This window comes from Scyliorhinus torazame, chromosome 1, assembly GCF_047496885.1.
Source record: "Scyliorhinus torazame isolate Kashiwa2021f chromosome 1, sScyTor2.1, whole genome shotgun sequence".
Taxonomy (NCBI): Eukaryota; Metazoa; Chordata; class Chondrichthyes; order Carcharhiniformes; family Scyliorhinidae; genus Scyliorhinus; species Scyliorhinus torazame.
In genome coordinates, this window is record NC_092707.1 from 118,966,678 (window position 1) to 118,984,143 (window position 17,466).

Below are 17,466 nucleotides of genomic sequence, written 5' to 3' on the forward strand. Positions count from 1 at the left end.
TTACAGTGCAGAGGAAGGCCATTCGGCCCATCGAGTCTACACTGGCTCTTGGCAAGAGCACCCTACCCAAGCCCACACCTCCATCCTATCCCCATAACCCAATAACCCCACCCAACATTAAGGGCAATTTTGGACACAAAGGGCAATTTAGCATAGCCAATCCACCTAACCTGCACATCGTTGGACTGTAGGAGGAAACCGGAGCACCCGGAGGAAACCCACGCACACACGGGGAGAACGTGCAGACTCCGCACAGACAGTGTCCCAAGCCGGGAATCGAACCTGGGACCCTGGAGCCATGGAGCAATTGTGCCTACCACTATGCTACCCATGGTGAGATGCGGTTTGGCGGAGTGTACCCAGCAAAGTTGAGGGTAACCTACAACTCCAGAGACTTTTACTTTGAAATGGTTGAAGCGGCGGAGGCGTTTGTGAAGGCAGAAGGACTGGGGTAGAAGTGACGAATGGAACTGAAGACTGGTCTTGGACCGAGGCAAGGGGTGAGTGGAAGTGGTTAGCACTGTGCTTCACAGAGCCAGGGTCCCAGGTTCGATTCCCGCTTTGGTCAGTGTCTGTGCTGAGTCTTCCGGGTGCTCTGGTTTCCTCCCACAGTCCAAAGATGTACAGGTTAAGTGGATTGACCATGCTAAATGCCCTTTGTGTCCCAAAAAGATTAAGTAGGTGTCATGATATGCAGATAAACATCATGGTGCAAACATACATACACACTGATGGACAGATCAACGGACCAATCAACACACACACAACATCACAGCCAATCACAGGCAAGAGCATACACACTATAAAACGGGGAACACGACACTTCCCGCTCATTCCAGCAGGAGACAGCTCAGGGCACAGAGCTCACAGCAAGCCACTCAGACATTCACCATGTGCTGAGTGCCTCTCCAAGATAGTGTTAGGGCTAGGTCCACAGGTTAGAGGGTAATGAACGAACCACAGTAACCAGTTTACAGATGTTATTATTGTTCGTAATAAAACTGAGTTGTACCATCCGCAGCCGTGTTGGTTCGTCTGTGTAGCAGAGCACCCAACACGACAGCAGAGTTACTGGGTTATGGGGATAGGGTGGAGGTTTGGGCTAAGGTAGGGTGTCCTTTCCAAGGGCTGGTGCAGACTCGATGGGCCGAATGACCTCCTTCTACACTGTAAATTCTATGAAATCTATGAATGTATATAGTTCTATATTTTATTTCATGTTGTTACAGGGGTTAAATGGGGTACAGTTGTCGATTTGGATAAAGTAAGAGTGGGGATTGTTTTGTAACGACGGTTTTCTGGGGTTTGTATGTTAGCACTGGATTTCTGAAGGGGATATAGAACATAGAACATAGAACAATACAGCGCAGTACAGGCCCTTCGGCCCACGATGTTGCACCGAAACAAAAGCCATCTAACCTACACTATGCCATTATCATCCATATGTTTATCCAATAAACTTTTAAATGCCCTCAATGTTGGCGAGTTCACTACTGTAGCAGGTAGGGCATTCCACGGCCTCACTACTCTTTGCGTAAAGAATCTACCTCTGACCTCTGTCCTATATCTATTACCCCTCAGTTTAAAGTTATGTCCCCTCGTGCCAGCCATATCCATCCGCGGGAGAAGGCTCTCACTGTCCACCCTATCCAACCCCCTGATCATTTTGTATGCCTCTATTAAGTCTTGTGGTGATATGTCTTGTCTTGTTTTCCTGGGACTGATGGGAGGGGATTGGAGAGGAGTGGAACCTGGGCAGGGACCCCCACACTAGCAAACTTACGTCGGCTAGTGAACAGAGGTGTGGTGGGGGAGGGACTGTGGACATGGGAGCCTGTTGAACAGGTTTTGATGGGCCTAGGTGGTGTGAAAAAGCAGGGGGGGAGGGGATCGATATTGGGTGAGGTATTTTCGTGGGGAAGTGGATGGGGGGTTCTGGGGGGGGGGGTGTTGATGACAACAATGGGACGGGGCGGGCCACGCCCGGCAGGCAGGGCCCGGAGTTATGACGATGGTGGATATGGGGGCGGGGGGGGGAGAGAGAGAGAGAGAGAGAGAGAAAGAGAGACCCTGGTCAGGTTAATTGCGTGGAACGTGAAGAGATTGGGTGGGGCCAGTGAAAAGGTCGAGGGTGTTTACGCACCTAAAAAGTTTAAAGGCTGATGTGGTTATAGAAAGATACCAGCTTTCCGTACCAGCATCCCCGAACAGGCGCCGGAATGTGGCGACTAGGGGCTTTTCACAGTAACTTCATTTGAAACCTACTTGTGACAATAAGCGATTTTCATTTTTCATTTTCAAGATCAGGTGAGGCTCAGGAAGGGCTGGGTAAGCCAAGTGTTTCTTTCGGGGTTTGATGGCAGGGCACAGGGGGTAGCGGTTTTGGTCAGGAAGAAAGTAAGGTTCCAGATGGAAAAGGTAATGTGGGGGTAGGTACGTGATAGTTACAGAGGTGTTGGAGGGGAGGTTGGTGGCATTGGCAAGTGTGTATGACCCTAACTGGGATGATGTAGGGCTTGCGAGGAAGGGTTTTGGGGCCTTTCTGGACTTGGATACACACAAGCTAATAGTGGGAGGGGATTGGAACTTGGTGCAAGAGCCCTGGCTGGACATTTTGAGGGAATTGGGAGGGGCGAACCCATGGAGGTTCTTGCACCCAAGGGAGAGGGAGTATTTGTTTTTTTCCTTGATACACAAGGTTTATTTGAGGATAGACTTTTTTGTAGTAGGGAAGGCGCTGTTGGTTGGGGTTAGGGGATCAGAGTATTCGGTGATCGCAATTTCGGATCATGCGCCGCATTGTGTGGACATGGTCTTGGAGAAGGGGACAATGCAGAGACCGGGTTGGAGAATGGATGTAGCATTGCTGGGGGACCGAAGTTTTTGTGAGAAGATCGAAGGGTAATTGAGGAGTATGTGAGTTTTAACTGCATGGGGGAAGTATAGTAGGTGAGGGGGGAGGTGATATCGTTTAAGGCTCAGGTGGATAAAGAGGAAAGGGAAGAGCATCAAAGGCTGATAGATGAGATGGAAGTTGACAGGAGGTACGTGGGGGATGCAGATCCACCACTTATAGACAGAAGTAGGGAGCTACAGGCTCGTTTTAATCGATTATCCATGGATATCCAACTGAGGAGAGTGAGGGGAGCGATATCTGAGTATGGGGAGAAGGCATATTGGCAGGCAAACGTCAGAGGGAGGTGGCGAGGGAAATTATCCAGGTGCGGGATAGGCTGGGGAAATTGCTGGTGGCCCTGGGTAGGGTGTTTGAGGAGTTTGTATGAAGATTTATATAGATTGGAGCCATTGGGGGAGGACCGGGAGATGCGGGAATTCCTGGACGGTCTGGAGTACCCGAGTTTGGGGGAGGAGGATAGGGCCACACTGGAGAGGCCGGTAGGGGAACAGGAGATAAAGGAAGCAATTGGGAGGATGCAGTTGGGGAAGGTGGCAGGGCCAGATGTGTTTCCAGTGGATATTAAAAGAAATTTAAGGACAAATTGGTGACGTGATGGTGGGAATGCTTGAGAAGGCGATAGGGAAGGTGTGCTACCACAAATATTGGAGCAGGCCTCAATCTTCTTGTTGTTGAAGAAAGATAAGGACCCGAAGGTGTGTGGGTCGTACAGGCCTATATCGCTACTGAATGTTGATGCAAAGATATTGCCGAAGGTACTGGCGGCTAGGTTGGAGGGTTGCCTCCCGAAGGTGATAGGGGAGGACCAAACAGTGTTCGTGAAAGGAAGGCAGCTATTGTCAAACATTAGGAGGGTGCTAAATGTAATTATGACGCCGGTTGAGAGAAAGGAGACAGGTGGTGGTTGGGCTGGATGCAGAAAAGACATTTGACCGAGTAGAATGGGGATATTTGATTGCGGTTCTTGAGAGGTTTGGGATCGGGTCAAGATTCACAGAGTGGGTACGGCTATTATATAAGGAATCGAGGGCGTGTCCGCACAAATAATATTAGTTTGGGGTACTTTGCTCTGCACCGGGGGACCAGGCAGGGGTGCTCTATGTCCCCTCTGTTATTTGCATTAGCAATTGAGCCTTAGGACATTGGGCTGAGGAGATTGGGGTTGTGGAAGGGAATAGTACGGGGAGGGGGATGGAGCATAGGGTGTCTCTGCATGCGGATGATCTATTATTATATGTATCAAAGCCGAGTGCTTCGATGGAGCTTCTCCGAACTTCTGGGTCTTTTTCAGGGTATAAATTAAACCTGGAAAAGCGTGAATACTTTGTGGTGTCCCGGCCGGGGGTGGTGGAGGGGGTGGGAAGGGTGCCATTCCACAGGGCGGCATCCCAAATTAGTTATTTGGGGGTGCAGGTGGTGCGGGACTGGGGGGAGGCTCCGTAGGTACAATTTTACTAGATTGGTGGGGAGGGTGAAAGCGGATTTACCAAGGTGGGATAGTCTCCCTCTGTCACTGGCAGATCGTGTGCAGGCAATTAAAATGAATGTATTGCCGCGATTTCTGTTTTTATTCCAGTGCATGCTGGTCTTTTTGCCGAAGGTACTTTTCAAGGAAGTGGATAAGCTGATCACCTTGTTTATTTTGGCGGGGGTGGGGGAAGGTAGCTAAGGTTAGGAAAGTGGTTCTGCAGAGAGGGCAGTAGGCAGGGGGGTTCGGCCTCCCAAATTTATTACATTACTATTCGGCAGCGAATGCAGAAAAGGTGAGGAGTTGGGTTGGCTGGAGGGGGGTCCCAGTGGGGGGTTCCTGGTGGGTTAGAATGGAGGAGAGTCTGGGGGAGGGGTTCCCGGTGGGTGGGGGGGGGCTTCCCGGTGGGTTAGAATGGAGGAGAGACTGTGTAGGGGGTCGGGGTCGAGGGCGTTGGCAATAGCGCCGCTGCCGATGGCCCCAGGTACTGTGAGTCTGGTGGTGGTAGCAATGTTGAAGATTTGGAGGCAGCACTTTCAGCTGAGGGTAGGGTCTGGGGAGATGCTGATTAGGGGAAACCATGGGCTGGATTCTCCACCAGCAGGATGCTCCGTTTTGCCGGCAGCCCGGGGGTTTCCTGATGGCGTGGGGCTGCCCCACAATGGGAAACCCCATCGACCAGCTGGCACAACGGAGCATCCTGCCAGCGGGGTGAAATAGAAATGTGGTGCGGCGGGGCGGAGAATCCAGCCCCATAGGTTTGAGCCAGGAATGTCGGATGGGAGGTTTCGGAGATGGGAGTCAGGGTATTAAAAGGCCTGTTCCTGGGAGATCGTTTTGTGAGGCTGGAAGAGTTGGGGAAAAATATAGACTGCGGCAAGGAGAAAGGTTTAGGTACCTGCAGCTTCGGGACTTTGCTAGGAAGGTGGTTCAGAGCTTTCCGATAGTGCCGGCCCCCTTATTGTTGGAAGAGGTATTGATGGCACGGGAATTGGGGAAGAGGGTGGTGTTGGCGATTTACGGGAGGATTCTGGGGAGGATGGGGTATCCATGGAAGGGATTAAAGCCAAGTAGGAGGAGGAGGTGAGGGAGGCTATGGAAGATGTCTGTGGTGTTACGTGCTCCGGAAGGTGAACGCCTCAATCTCGTGCACGAGGCTGGGGCTGACACAGCTGAAGGTCGTGTATAGGGCACACCTCACGAGGGCGAAGATGAGCCGACTCTTTGAGGGAGTGGAGGATGCATGCGAGCGATGTGGGAGGAGCCCCGCTAACCACATTCACATGTTTTGGTCCTGTCGAAGCTGGAGAAGTATTGGAGAGAGGTTTTCAGTGTCATCTCGGGGGTAGTGCACGTGAGCTTGGAACCAAGGCTTCTAGAAACCATTTTTGGGATGTTGGACCGGCCAGGGCTGCAGGTGGGTGCGGGGGCAGATGTTTTGGCCTTCGCCTCGCTGATTGCCCGGAGACGGGTCCGGTCCTATTGGGGTGGAGGTCAGCTTCTCCACCCTGTGCCTCGACTGCGGAGGGACTGCTGGAATTTCTGACTCTCGAGAAGGTGACGTTTGAGCACAGGGGGATTAAGGAAGGGTTCTACAATTCATGGGGACTGTTCATCATGCACTTTCAAAAATTGGTTGCCATTGAACATTACGAGGCGGGGGGGGGGGGAAAGGGTTATTGTTGGTTTCGAGCACACTGTTTACAGGGGGATTGTTAATTTTCTTTTGTTTTTTACTTGGAATGTACGGGTGATGTTTGGGTTTGTATATTGAAGGAGATGCTGTTTGGGGGATTGGTACTGTATCTGTTTGTTTTCTTTTGTTGTTTATTTGATGAAAATGTGGAAAATGAGGAGAATAAAAAGATTTTTTAAAAAACACAACTTTGTTTCTCATCACTGAGCAGAGTTTGTATCCTCGTTGTTTCTATTCAATGAGTTTTCTTTGGCTTCCCCTGGAACTTTGGCCACTAGAAAGTTGAGAAAACAGACCTGGTGGGGAAGGAAGCTGGTTTGCCCCGTGCATCAAAGTTGATTTTGCAGCAGTTTTAACTTGATGTTTGCAGAGCCTCCTTCAAGGGCACTAACTGACTTCCGGTGGCGGCCATGGAGGAGTAGGTCGCGCATTCGGCAGCTCCCGTCTGGAACAGACTCTCAGACCTTTTCTCAGGAGTTTTCACAGACTTTTTGGGGCAGATTGGTGAAGCGAACACTGCCAAAAGGATTCCCTCTCTGTTGTATGGATAGCTGGACCAGGAGTGGCCGGGTGAAGCGTTTAAGTCCCAACAGACGGAAGTGTGCGGAGCGGGCGCCGAGGCACGGCATGGCGGCCGGTATAGACCAGAGTTGATGGGCGCAGTGGTCACAGGAGCAACAGGAGTTCCTTAGGGGCTACTTTGCTGATCTTAAAAAGGATATGCTGGCCCCGATGAAGGCATCAATAGACCAAATGATCGCAACTCAGGCGACACAAGGGAAAGCGATGAAGGAGATGGAGAAAAAGCTTTCCGACCATGAGGATGAGTTGGTCGTATTGGCCCTTAAGGTGGAGGCGCAGGATGACCTCCACAAAAAGTGGCAGGAGAGGCTGGAGGACCTAGAAAACAGGACCAGGAGACAGAGCTTGAGAATTGTGGGCCTCTCCGAAGGTGTGGAGGGGTCAGATGCGGGAGCATTTGTGTCCAAGATGCTGGATACACTGATAGGGACGGGGGTATTCCCTGGAGCTGGATGGGGCGCACAGAGCCCTCGCAAGGAAGCCCAGGACGAATGAACCGCCAAGGGCCATGGTGTGAGATTTCATCGCTTCTCGGACAAGGAACTTGTCTTGTGGTGGGCAAAGAAAGAACGGAGCAGCAGGTGGGAGAACAGCGTGATACGCATATACCAGGACCTGGGTGCGGAGCTGGCCAAGAGGCGTGCTGGATTCAATCGGGTGAAGGCGACCCTCTTCAGCAAGGGGGTGAAATTTGGGATGCTACACCCAGCGAGGCTATCGATCACGTACAAGGAGCGGCATCACTATTTTGAGACGCCGGACGAGGCGTGGTCATTCGTCAAACAGGAAAAGCTGGACTCGAATTAAAGGACAGTTAAGCTTTGGTGGAATGTGGCGGTGGGGCTGGGTAACACGGTCCCGTTTCTAATATAAGATTGTATACAATGTTGGGTGCGTGTCAGGGCTGGAGGGTGCAGTGTTTTCGGCAAAGTTGAGATACGGAGGGGGGAGGGGGCCCTGTACTTAGTGCAATTTTTCGGGAAGTTGGAGCCTTGGTTCAACAAGTGTCTCCTCACGGGGCAATGTTAGTGTCTTCTGTTTATTTTTCGTTTCGGATTACTATTTACTCACTGGGGCTGGAGAGGTAGTTTAATTGGTTTATACATGTGGGGAAAGGGGTCCGAACAATGAGGCAACAGTCTGATCGGCGCCAGGGGCGGGAGCTGCTGGGGTCAGCATGGGCCAGCTGACTCTCGGGAGCGTAATGGGGAGTGAGCAAGTGCTCAGCTGGTGCTTGGCGGGGGGTTTTGGGTCGTGGGGCTGTTGGGGGGGGGGAGGGAGGAGAGTAGGGGGGATGATGCTTTGCTGACTGAGGAGGTATCAATTTCGGGGTACCAATTGAGGGCCGGGGGCAGTGGCTCCCTGTGGGGGCGCTTGAGGAAGCGAAGGGCGCGGGTTCGAGGTTGGCCAAAAAAGGGCGATGGCTAGTCGGCAGGGGGGGTTAGCCCCCCGACCAGGCTGATCACATGGAATGTGAGGGGTTTGAATGGGCCAGTCAAAAGAGCGCGCGTGGTCTTCGCGCATCTAAAGGAGTTAAAGGCAGACGTAGCAATGCTTCAGGAGACACATTTAAAGCTCGCAGATCATACGAGATTGAGAAAGGGATGGGTAGGCCAGGTATTCCATTCAGGGCTGGATTCGAAGACCAGGGGGGTAGCACTTGCAATTATGATCATTAAGGATGTGGCATTCGAGGCTGGGTGAATTGTGGCAGATAAGGGGGGCAGGTATATAATGGTGAGTGGAAATTGGGAGGGGGTCCGGGTGGTGTTTGTGAACGTCTACGCTCCGAATTGGGATGATGTGGAATTTATGAGACGCATGCTAGGCAAAATCCCGGTCTTAGAGTCACACAACCTGAACATGGGGGGAGACTTGAACACAGCCATTGACCCCGAGCTGGACCGGTCGAAGTCCAGGACAGGGAAGCGACCGGCAGTGGCTAAGGAACTGAAGGGTTTTATGGAGAAGATGGGGGGGGGGGGGTGGATCCCTGGAGGTTCGCGCGGCCGAGAGCGAAGGAGTTCTCTTTTTTCTCCCACGTTCATAAGGTTTATTCCCGCATAGACTTCTTTGTCTTGAGCAGGGCGTTAATCCCAAAGGTGGCGGGGACAGAATACTCAGCAATCACAGTCTCGGACCATGCCCCGCACTGGGTGGACCTGCGGCTTAGTGAGGAGAGAGGGCAGCACCCACTCTGGAGACTGGATGTGGGGCTGCTGGCGGACAAAGAGGTTTGCGGGCGGATTAGCAGGAACATCCTGGATTACCTGGAAACAAATGATATGGGTGAGGTAGCAGTGGCAACGGTCTGGGAAGCTCTGAAGGCAGTTGTCAGAGGGGAGCTCATCTCAATTCGATCCCATAGGGAAAAGAGAGAAAGAGCGGAGTGGGAGAGACTGGTGGAGGAGATACTCCGAGTGGATAGGAGATACGTGGAGGCCCCCTTGGCGGGGCTGAGGGAGCGGCAGAGTCTGCAGGCGGAGTTTGAACTGCTGACCACAGGGAAAGCGGTAGCACAGCTGAGGAAGGCAAGGGGGCACTCTATGAGTACGGGGAGAAAGCGAGTAGAATGCTGGCACACCAACTGCGAAAGAGGGAGGCGGCCAGGGAAATTGGGGGAGTAAAGAGTAAGGAGGTTAACATGGTCTTGGATCCGGGGGGGTAAACGGAGTCTTTAAGGAGTTCTATAGTAAACTATACGAGTCAGACCACCCCCCCCCCCCCCCCCCCCCCCCGATGGGAGCGGAAGTTATGAGGCAACATTTGGACCAGTTGAGGTTTCCAACGGTGGAGGGGCTGGGGGCCCCGATTGAAGTGGAGGAGATTGTCAAGGGTATAGAGGGCATGCAATCGGGTACAGCCCCGGGGCCGGACGGTTACCAGGTAGAATTCTACAAGAAATTTTCAGAACTATTGAGCCCACTCCTGATGAGGACCTTCAATGAGGCTAGAGAGAAAGGAACCCTACCCCCAACAATGTCACAGGCCTTGATCTCACTCATTCTTAAACGAGGGAAGGACCCGGAACATTGCGGGTCATACAGGCCGATTTCGCTTTTAAACGTGGATGCCAAATTGCTAGCTAAGATTCTGGCCACAAGAGTTGAGGATTGCGTCCCAGGGGTGATAGAGGAAGACCAGACTGGATTTCTTAAAGGCAGACAACTCAATACCAATGTCCGGAGACTTTTGAGTATTATTATTATGCCCTCAGAGGGAGGGGAGGCGGAGGTGGTAACAGTGATGGACGCAGAGAAAGCCTTTGACCGGGTGGAGTGGGAGTACCTGTGGGAAATGCTGGGGAGGTACGGGTTTGGTGAGGGCTTTATTGGCTGGGTGAAATTGCTGTACCAGGCGCCTGTAGCAAGTGTATGTATAAACCGGCTGAGGTCGGGGTACTTCGAGCTTCACCGGGGAACGAGGCAGGGGTGTCCCCTCTCCCCGTTACTATTTGCCCTAGCTATAGAACTGCTAGCTCTGGCACTGAGAGCCTCGAGGAACTGGCGGGGTCTGGTTCGGGGGGGGGGGGGGGGGTGGAACATCGGGCCACGCTATACGCGGATGATTTGCTCCTGTACATTTTGGGCCCCGTGGAGGGCATGGGGGAGGTCTGCGGATCCTGAGGGATTTTGATAGTTTTTCAGGGTACAAACTGAATATGGGAAAGTGCGAATTGTTTGTGATCCAGGCCAAGTGGCAGGAGGAGAGGCTGAAAGAGCTGCCGCTCAGGATGGTAGGGTAAAGTTTTCGTTACCTGGGTATACAGGTGGCCAGGAAATGGGATGCTCTGCACAGGTTCAAACTGACCCGGTTGGTGGAGCAAATGGATGGGGACTTTAAAGGTGGGACATGCTCCCGCTGTCACTGGCAGGGAGGGTGCAGACCGTGAAAATGACTGTCCTCCCCAGATTCTTATTTGTCTTCAGTGCCTCCCCATCTTCATCCCTAAGGCCTTTTTTATGCGGGTGAGTAGGATCATTTCGGGCTTTGTGTGGGCGAACAAGACCCCGCGTGTAAGGAGATCGCTGTTGGAGCGCAATCGGGGGGAGGGTGGGTTGGCGCTGCCGAACTTTCGCAGCTACTACTGGGCGGCCAATATAGCTATGATTAGGAAGTGGCAGATGGAGGGGGGGGGGGGGGGGCGTGGGAGGAAGGGGGGGGGGGGCGTCATGTAAAGGTACTAGTCTGGGAGCTTTGATAACGGCTCCTTTGCCATTCTCGCTGACCCGTTACTCCACAAGTCCGGTGGTGGTGGCGACACTGCGGATCGGGGGACAGTGGAGGAGGTACAAGAAGGTGGAGGGAGCATCGGTCTGGACCCTGATATGTAACAACCACAGGTTTGTCCCGGGTAGGATGGATGGTGGGTTCCAGAGCTGGCAGAGGGCAGGCATCAGAAGGATGGGAGATCTGTTCACAGACGGAAGCTTTCCCAGTTTGAAGGCGCTAAAGGACAAATTTAATCTGCTGCCAGAAAACGCCTTTAAATATCTGCAAGTACGAGCCTTCCTGAAAAAAACAGGTAGTGGCCTTTCCGACGCTGCCACCACTGAGGATACAGGACAGGGTGGTCTCCGGCACCTGGGTGGGGGAGTGTAGCGCACAAAGACTCCATGAGACGAATAGAGTGAAGTCGATGAGGCTTTATTAAGCGTGTCTGTTCCCACGCAGCTCGATAGTAAACTGGCCTGCGGGGGAAGACTCCGGCTTCTTATACTCCGCCTTCAGGGCGGAGCTTGAGGTCAACGGCCAACCAGGACCCGGGATCTGTCAGCCAATGACATTAGGGCTTCCAGTCCCACATGACCCCCAATACATACTACCACATTCACCCCTTGTCAAAAATGAACCCGGCGGGGTGATGCTTCGTATGGTGGTAAGGGTTTACAGGGCTGGTCCTGGGAGGACAAAACATTCACATGGCAATACAGTATTGGACAATTTTGTCCTGTTGTAACTATTTACAGAGGGTATAGGAAGAAAAGCAAAATGTTCTTGTGAACAGTCCATATTTGTTTTACATTGACGCCACGAGTCGGTCGGGCGGTCTGGTCGTCCGTGTCGATCGCCTCGGCCCCGGCGGTGGTGGTGGTGCTTGTACCAGTGTTGTCGCCTCCAGGAGCCGTACGGTTTCAGCTTGGGCTTGATCCTTGGTCGGAGCTGAGGGGAGGGGAACCGATCCTCCTGGGAAGGGGGCGGTCGTGGGGTGCGGCGGTGGCAGGAAGGGGGGGGTTGGGTTGATGGTGTCGGGGGGGTGTGCGTATTGCCGGCGGGCGCCAGATCCCGCAGGGAGACCGTGTCCTGTCGGCCGTCGGGGTACTCCACGTAGGCGTACTGGGGGTTCGCGTGGAGGAGGTGAACCCTTTCGACCAACGGGTCCGCCTTATGTGCCCGCACATGATTTCGGAGCAGGATGGGTCCTGGGGCCGCCAGCCAGGTCGGCAGCGACGTTCCAGAGGAGGACCTCCTAGGGAAGACAAGGAGACGCTCATGTGGCGTTTGATTAGTGCTCGTACATAATAACGACCGGATGGAATGGAGAGCGTCCGGGAGGACCTCCTGCCACCGTGAAACTGGGAGGTCCCTGGACCGTAGGGCCAGTAGGACGGCCTTCCAGACCGTGCCGTTCTCCCTTTCTACTTGCCCGTTCCCCCGGGGGTTGTAGCTGGTCGTCCTGCTTGAGGCTATGCCCTTGCTGAGCAGGAACTGGCGCAGCTCGTCACTCATGAACGAGGACCCCCTGTCGCTGTGGACGTATGCGGGGTAACCGAACAGTGTGAAGATGCTGTTCAGGGCTTTAATGACTGTGGCCGCGGTCATGTCAGAACAGGGAATGGCAAAAGGGAAGCGGGAGTATTCGTCCACTACATTAAGAAAATATGCGTTGCGGTCGGTGGAGGGGAGGGGCCCTTTGAAATCGAGACTGAGGCGTTCAAAGGGGCGGGAAGCCTTAATCAGGTGCGCTCCATCTGGCCTGAAAAAATGCGGCTTGCATTCCGCGCAGATGTGGCAGTCCCTTGTGACTGTACGGACCTCCTCTAAAGAGTATGGGAGATTGCGGGACTTGATGAAGTGGTAAAACCGAGTGACCCCCGGGTGGCAGAGGTCCTCGTGGAGGGTTTGGAGGCGGTTAATTTGTGCATTGGCACATGTGCCGCGGGATAGGGCATCGGACGGCTCGTTCAGCTTTCCGGGACGATACAAAATCTCATAGTTGAAGGTGGAGAGCTCGATCCTCCACCTTAAGATTTTGTCGTTTTTGATTTTGCCCCGCTGTGCATTATCGAACATGAAGGCTACCGACCGTTGGTCCGTGAGGAGAGTGAATCTCCTGCCGGCCAGGTAATGCCTCCAATGTCGCACAGCTTCCACTATGGCTTGGGCTTCCTTTTCTTCTGAAGAGTGGCGGATTTCTGAGGCGTGGAGGGTCTGGGAGAAAAAGGCCACGGGTCTGCCCGCTTGGTTAAGGGTGGCCGCTAGAGCTACGTCGGAGGCGTCGCTCTCGACCTGGAAGGGGAGGGACTCGTCGATGGCGCGCATCGTGGCCTTTGCGATATCCGCTTTGATGCGGCTGAAGGCCTGGCAAGCCTCTGTCGACAGAGGGAAGGTCGTGGTCTGTATTAGGGGGCGGGCCTTGTCTGCGTACTGGGGGACCCACTGGGCGTAGTATGAAAAGAACCCCAAGCAGCGTTTCAGGGCTTTTGGGCAGTGCGGGAGGGGAAATTCCATGAGTGCGCGCATACGTTCGGGGTCGGGGCCTATTATCCCATTGCGCACTACGTAGCCCAGAATGGCTAGCCGGTCGGTGCTAAAAACGCACTTGTCCTCGTTGTACGTGAGGTTCAAGGCTTTGGCGGTCTGGAGGAATTTTTGGAGATTGGCGTCGTGGCTTGGGGTTCTTTTCATACTACGCCCAGCGGCTGATCGTGGCCGCAGATGGTTACATTGTCGAGATACGGGAACGTGGCCCGCAACCCATGTTGATCAACCATTCGGTCCATCTCCCGTTGGAAGACCGAGACCCCGTTTGTGACGCCAAAAGGGACCCGTAGGAAATGGTATAATCGCCCGTCTGCCTCGAAGGCTGTGTACTTGCGGTCACTTGGGCGGATGGGGAGCTGATGGTAGGCGGACTTGAGGTCCACGGTGGAGAAGACTTTATATTGGGCAATCCGATTGACCATGTCGGATATGCGGGGGAGAGGGTACGCGTCTAGTTGTGTGTACCTGTTGATGGTCTGGCTATAGTCAATGACCATCCTTTGTTTCTCCCCTGTCTTCACTACTACCACCTGCGCTCTCCAGGGACTATTGCTGGCCTGGATTATGCCCTCCTTTAGTAGCCGCTGGACTTCGGACCGAATGAAGGTCCGGTCCTGGGCGCTGTACCGTCTGCGACGTGGTTTGCAATCCGGGGTGAGGTTCGCAAACAAGGACGGGGGTTGCACCTTGAGGGTAGCGAGGCCGCAGATAGTGAGTGGGGGTATGGGGCCGCCGAATTTGAACGTAAGGCTCTGTAGATTGCATTGGAAATCTAATCCCAGCAAGGTGGGGGCACAGAGTTGGGGAAGGACGTTTAGTTTGTAGTTTTTGAACTCCCTCCCCTGCACCGTTCGGGTAACTATGCAGAATCCCTGGATCTGTACGGAGTGGGATCCTGCAGCTAGGCAAATCTTTTGTGCGCTGGGATAGATGGTTAAGGAACAGCGTCTTACCGTGTCGGGGTGTATAAAGCTTTCCGTGCTCCCGGAGTCGACTAGGCATGGCGTCTCGTGGCCGTTTATTAGTACCGTTGTCGTCGTCGTCTGGAGTGTCCGGGGCCGAGCTTGATCGAGCGTAATCGAAGCGAGCCGTGGTTGTAGTAGTGGAGTGGGGTCCGTTGTTGCCGTCAAAGATGGCGTCGGGGATGAACAAAATGGCCACCCCCATACATCGCACGTGGCTGGGGGGTCACAAGATGGCGGCGGGGGTGGACAAAATGGCCGCCCCCACGCGTCGTACAGGTCTGGGGCGGTCCAAGATGGCGGCGCCCCTCCTCCCCTCGTGGTGGCCGGGACCCAAAATGGCGGCGTCTGCGGGTCGCAGATGGTGTGCTGGGGGGCTGGGGAGCGGTAGGACAGCGAGCGATAGGACCGCGCGGAGCTCCCTCACCGCGAGCGCTAGGACCGCGAGCGCTAGGACCGCGCGGAGCTCCCTCACTGGGGACAGCGGTGGTCGGGGCCCAAGTCGGCGGCGCCGGCGGTTCAGGCGTGGGGCCGCGAGCGCTAGGACCGCGCGGAGCTCCCTCACCGGGGACAGCGGTGGTCGGGGCCCAAGTAGGTGGCGCCGGCGGGTCAGGTGTGGGGCGTGGGGTGGGGGTTAGGGTGGCGTTAGGGACGTGGAAAACTCCCTCCTCTCCGTGGAGAGTGTTGGCCGGGACCCAAAGCGGTAGCGCCGGCGGCGGGTCATACATGGGCTGCGGGGAGGGGGGTTGGGGAGCGTAGGTGGCGTGCAGAGCTCCCAGTTCTCCCGGGACCGCGGTGGTCGGGACCCAGAGCGGCTGCGCCTGCGGGTCGTACATGGCGTGCTGGGCGGGGTTGGGGCGCGTAAACTGCTTGCAGGGCTCACTGTGCTCCCGGGACAGCGGCGACCTCGCGGGACCGGCACACAACCGCATAATGGCCCTTTTTCCCGCAGCTTTTGCAGATAGCTGCGCGGGCCGGGCAGCGCTGCCGGGGGTGTTTCGCCTGGCCGCAGAAATAACAGCGGGCGCCCCCGGTGCAACTCGGCGTTTGGACCGCGTAAGCCTGTGGGGGGGGTAGGGGGTTTGCCGCGACGGGTACGTACGGGGCCCAATGGGTTGCCGCGCGGTCGGGGCCGTAGGCGCGGGTATTACGCGGGTATTACGTCTAGGGAGGCTGCTAGGGCCCGTGCCTCTGAGAGTCCTAGCGACTCTTTTTCTAGAAGTCTTTGGCGGATTTGGGAGGATTGCATACCTGCCACAAAAGCATCGCGCATTAACATGTCCGTGTGTTCGTTTGCGTTCACCGACGGGCAGCTGCAGGCTCGTCCCAAAATCAGCAGCGCGGCATAGAACTCGTCCATCGATTCTCCGGGAGCTTGCCGTCTCGTCGCGAGCTGGTAGCGAGCGTAGATTTGGTTAACTGGGCGAACGTAGAGACTTTTCAGTGCTGCGAACGCCGTCTGGAAATCGTCCGAGTCTTCGATGAGGGAGAAAATCTCCGTGCTCACCCTCGAGTGCAGGACCTGCAGTTTTTGGTCTTCTGAGACTCGGCCGGTGGTCGTTCTGAGGTAGGCCTCGAAGCAAGTCTGCCAGTGCTTGAAGGCTGCTGCCGCGTTCACTGCATGGGGGCTGATCCTCAGGCATTCCGGAATGATCCTGAGCTCCATAGTCCTTTTTTTTTTTTGGCACGCTTAATAAATTGTAGCGCACAAAGACTTCATGAGACGAATAGAGTGAAGTCGATGAGGCTTTATTAAGCGTGTCTGTTCCCCCGCAGCTCGATAGTAAACTGGCCTGCGGGGGAAGACTCCGGCTTCTTATACTCCGCCTTCAGGGCGGAGCTTGAGGTCAACGGCCAACCAGGACCCGGGATCTGTCAGCCAATGACATTAGGGCTTCCAGTCCCACATGACCCCCAATACATACTACCACAGGGAGGGGAAGGTGTTGGATATCTACCAGGAACTACAGGAGGCGGATGAAACCCCGGTGGAGGAGTTCAAGGGCGAGTGGGAGGAGGAGCGGTGAGGAGTTGGAAGTGGATCTGTGGGCAGAGGGCCTGGGCAGGATTAATTCCTCCTCATCATGTTCAATTCAATTTAAGGTAGTCCACCGGGCACACATGATGGCAGCGAGAATGAGCAAGTTTTTTGGGGTAGAAGACAGTTGTATGACGTGCAAGGGCAGCCCTGCAAACCATGTCCACATGTTTTGGGCATGCCCGGAGCTTAGAGAGTTCTGGCAAGGGTTCACGAGGGCAATGTCCAAGGTGCTTAACACACGGGTGGTGCCGAGTCCAGAGATCGCAATCTTTGGAGTATCAGAAGACCCGGGAGTTCAGGGGGCGAAAGAGGTCGACGTTTTGGCCTTTGCCTCCCTAGTAGCCCGGAGACGGATTTTACTAATATGGAGGGACTCGAAGCCCCGAGTGTAGAGACATGGCTCGGTTTCTCAGCCTAGAGAAAATAAAGTTTGCCTTAAGAGTGTCTACCCTAGGGTTCTCTCGGAGGTGGCAGCCGTTCGTCAACTTTCTTGGGGAAAATTAAAATGTCAGCAGCAGCAGCAATCCGTGGGGGGGGGGGGGGGGGGGGGGGGGGGGGGGTGGGGGGGGGGGGTGCTTGATTGGGATGGTGTGGGAAGACTGAGTCGCGTGGGGTAATGTCTATTTAATTGTTATTGTATATTCTCTTTTTACACTATGTTAATGTTCATTCTAGTTTGTTTTGTTATTATTGTTACTACTGTTTTATAATGAAAGATATTGCAAAACCTTAATAAAAATACTTTTCTTTAAAAAAAGGACACTAACTGTTCAGTAGTCCTCATATTGAATATGGAGGATGAGGTGGAGGCATTGCTGATGGAATTTCTCTTGCAGGTTTATGTTGTCTCTGAAATGCATCCAGGTCTCACTGCAGTACAGGAGTGTGGTGATGACAATTGTTCCATGCACTGGGACATTTGAACATGTCAGATGGCAAAGGGTTAACCACATTGCCATGGATTTGGAACTAAATACAGGCTAGGCTGGGTGACGCTGGCAGATTCCTTTTCACAAAGAATATTAGGGAACCAGG

The 17,466-nt window shown here is 54.2% G+C and overlaps 1 protein-coding gene across 1 annotated transcript in view; it reads right to left on the reverse strand.

Annotated features, from left to right (window-relative positions):
* The window catches only part of LOC140411413 (uncharacterized), a 222,753-nt gene that overhangs the window by 153,256 nt on the left and 52,031 nt on the right, over positions 1 to 17,466 (reverse strand). The window lies entirely within an intron of this gene.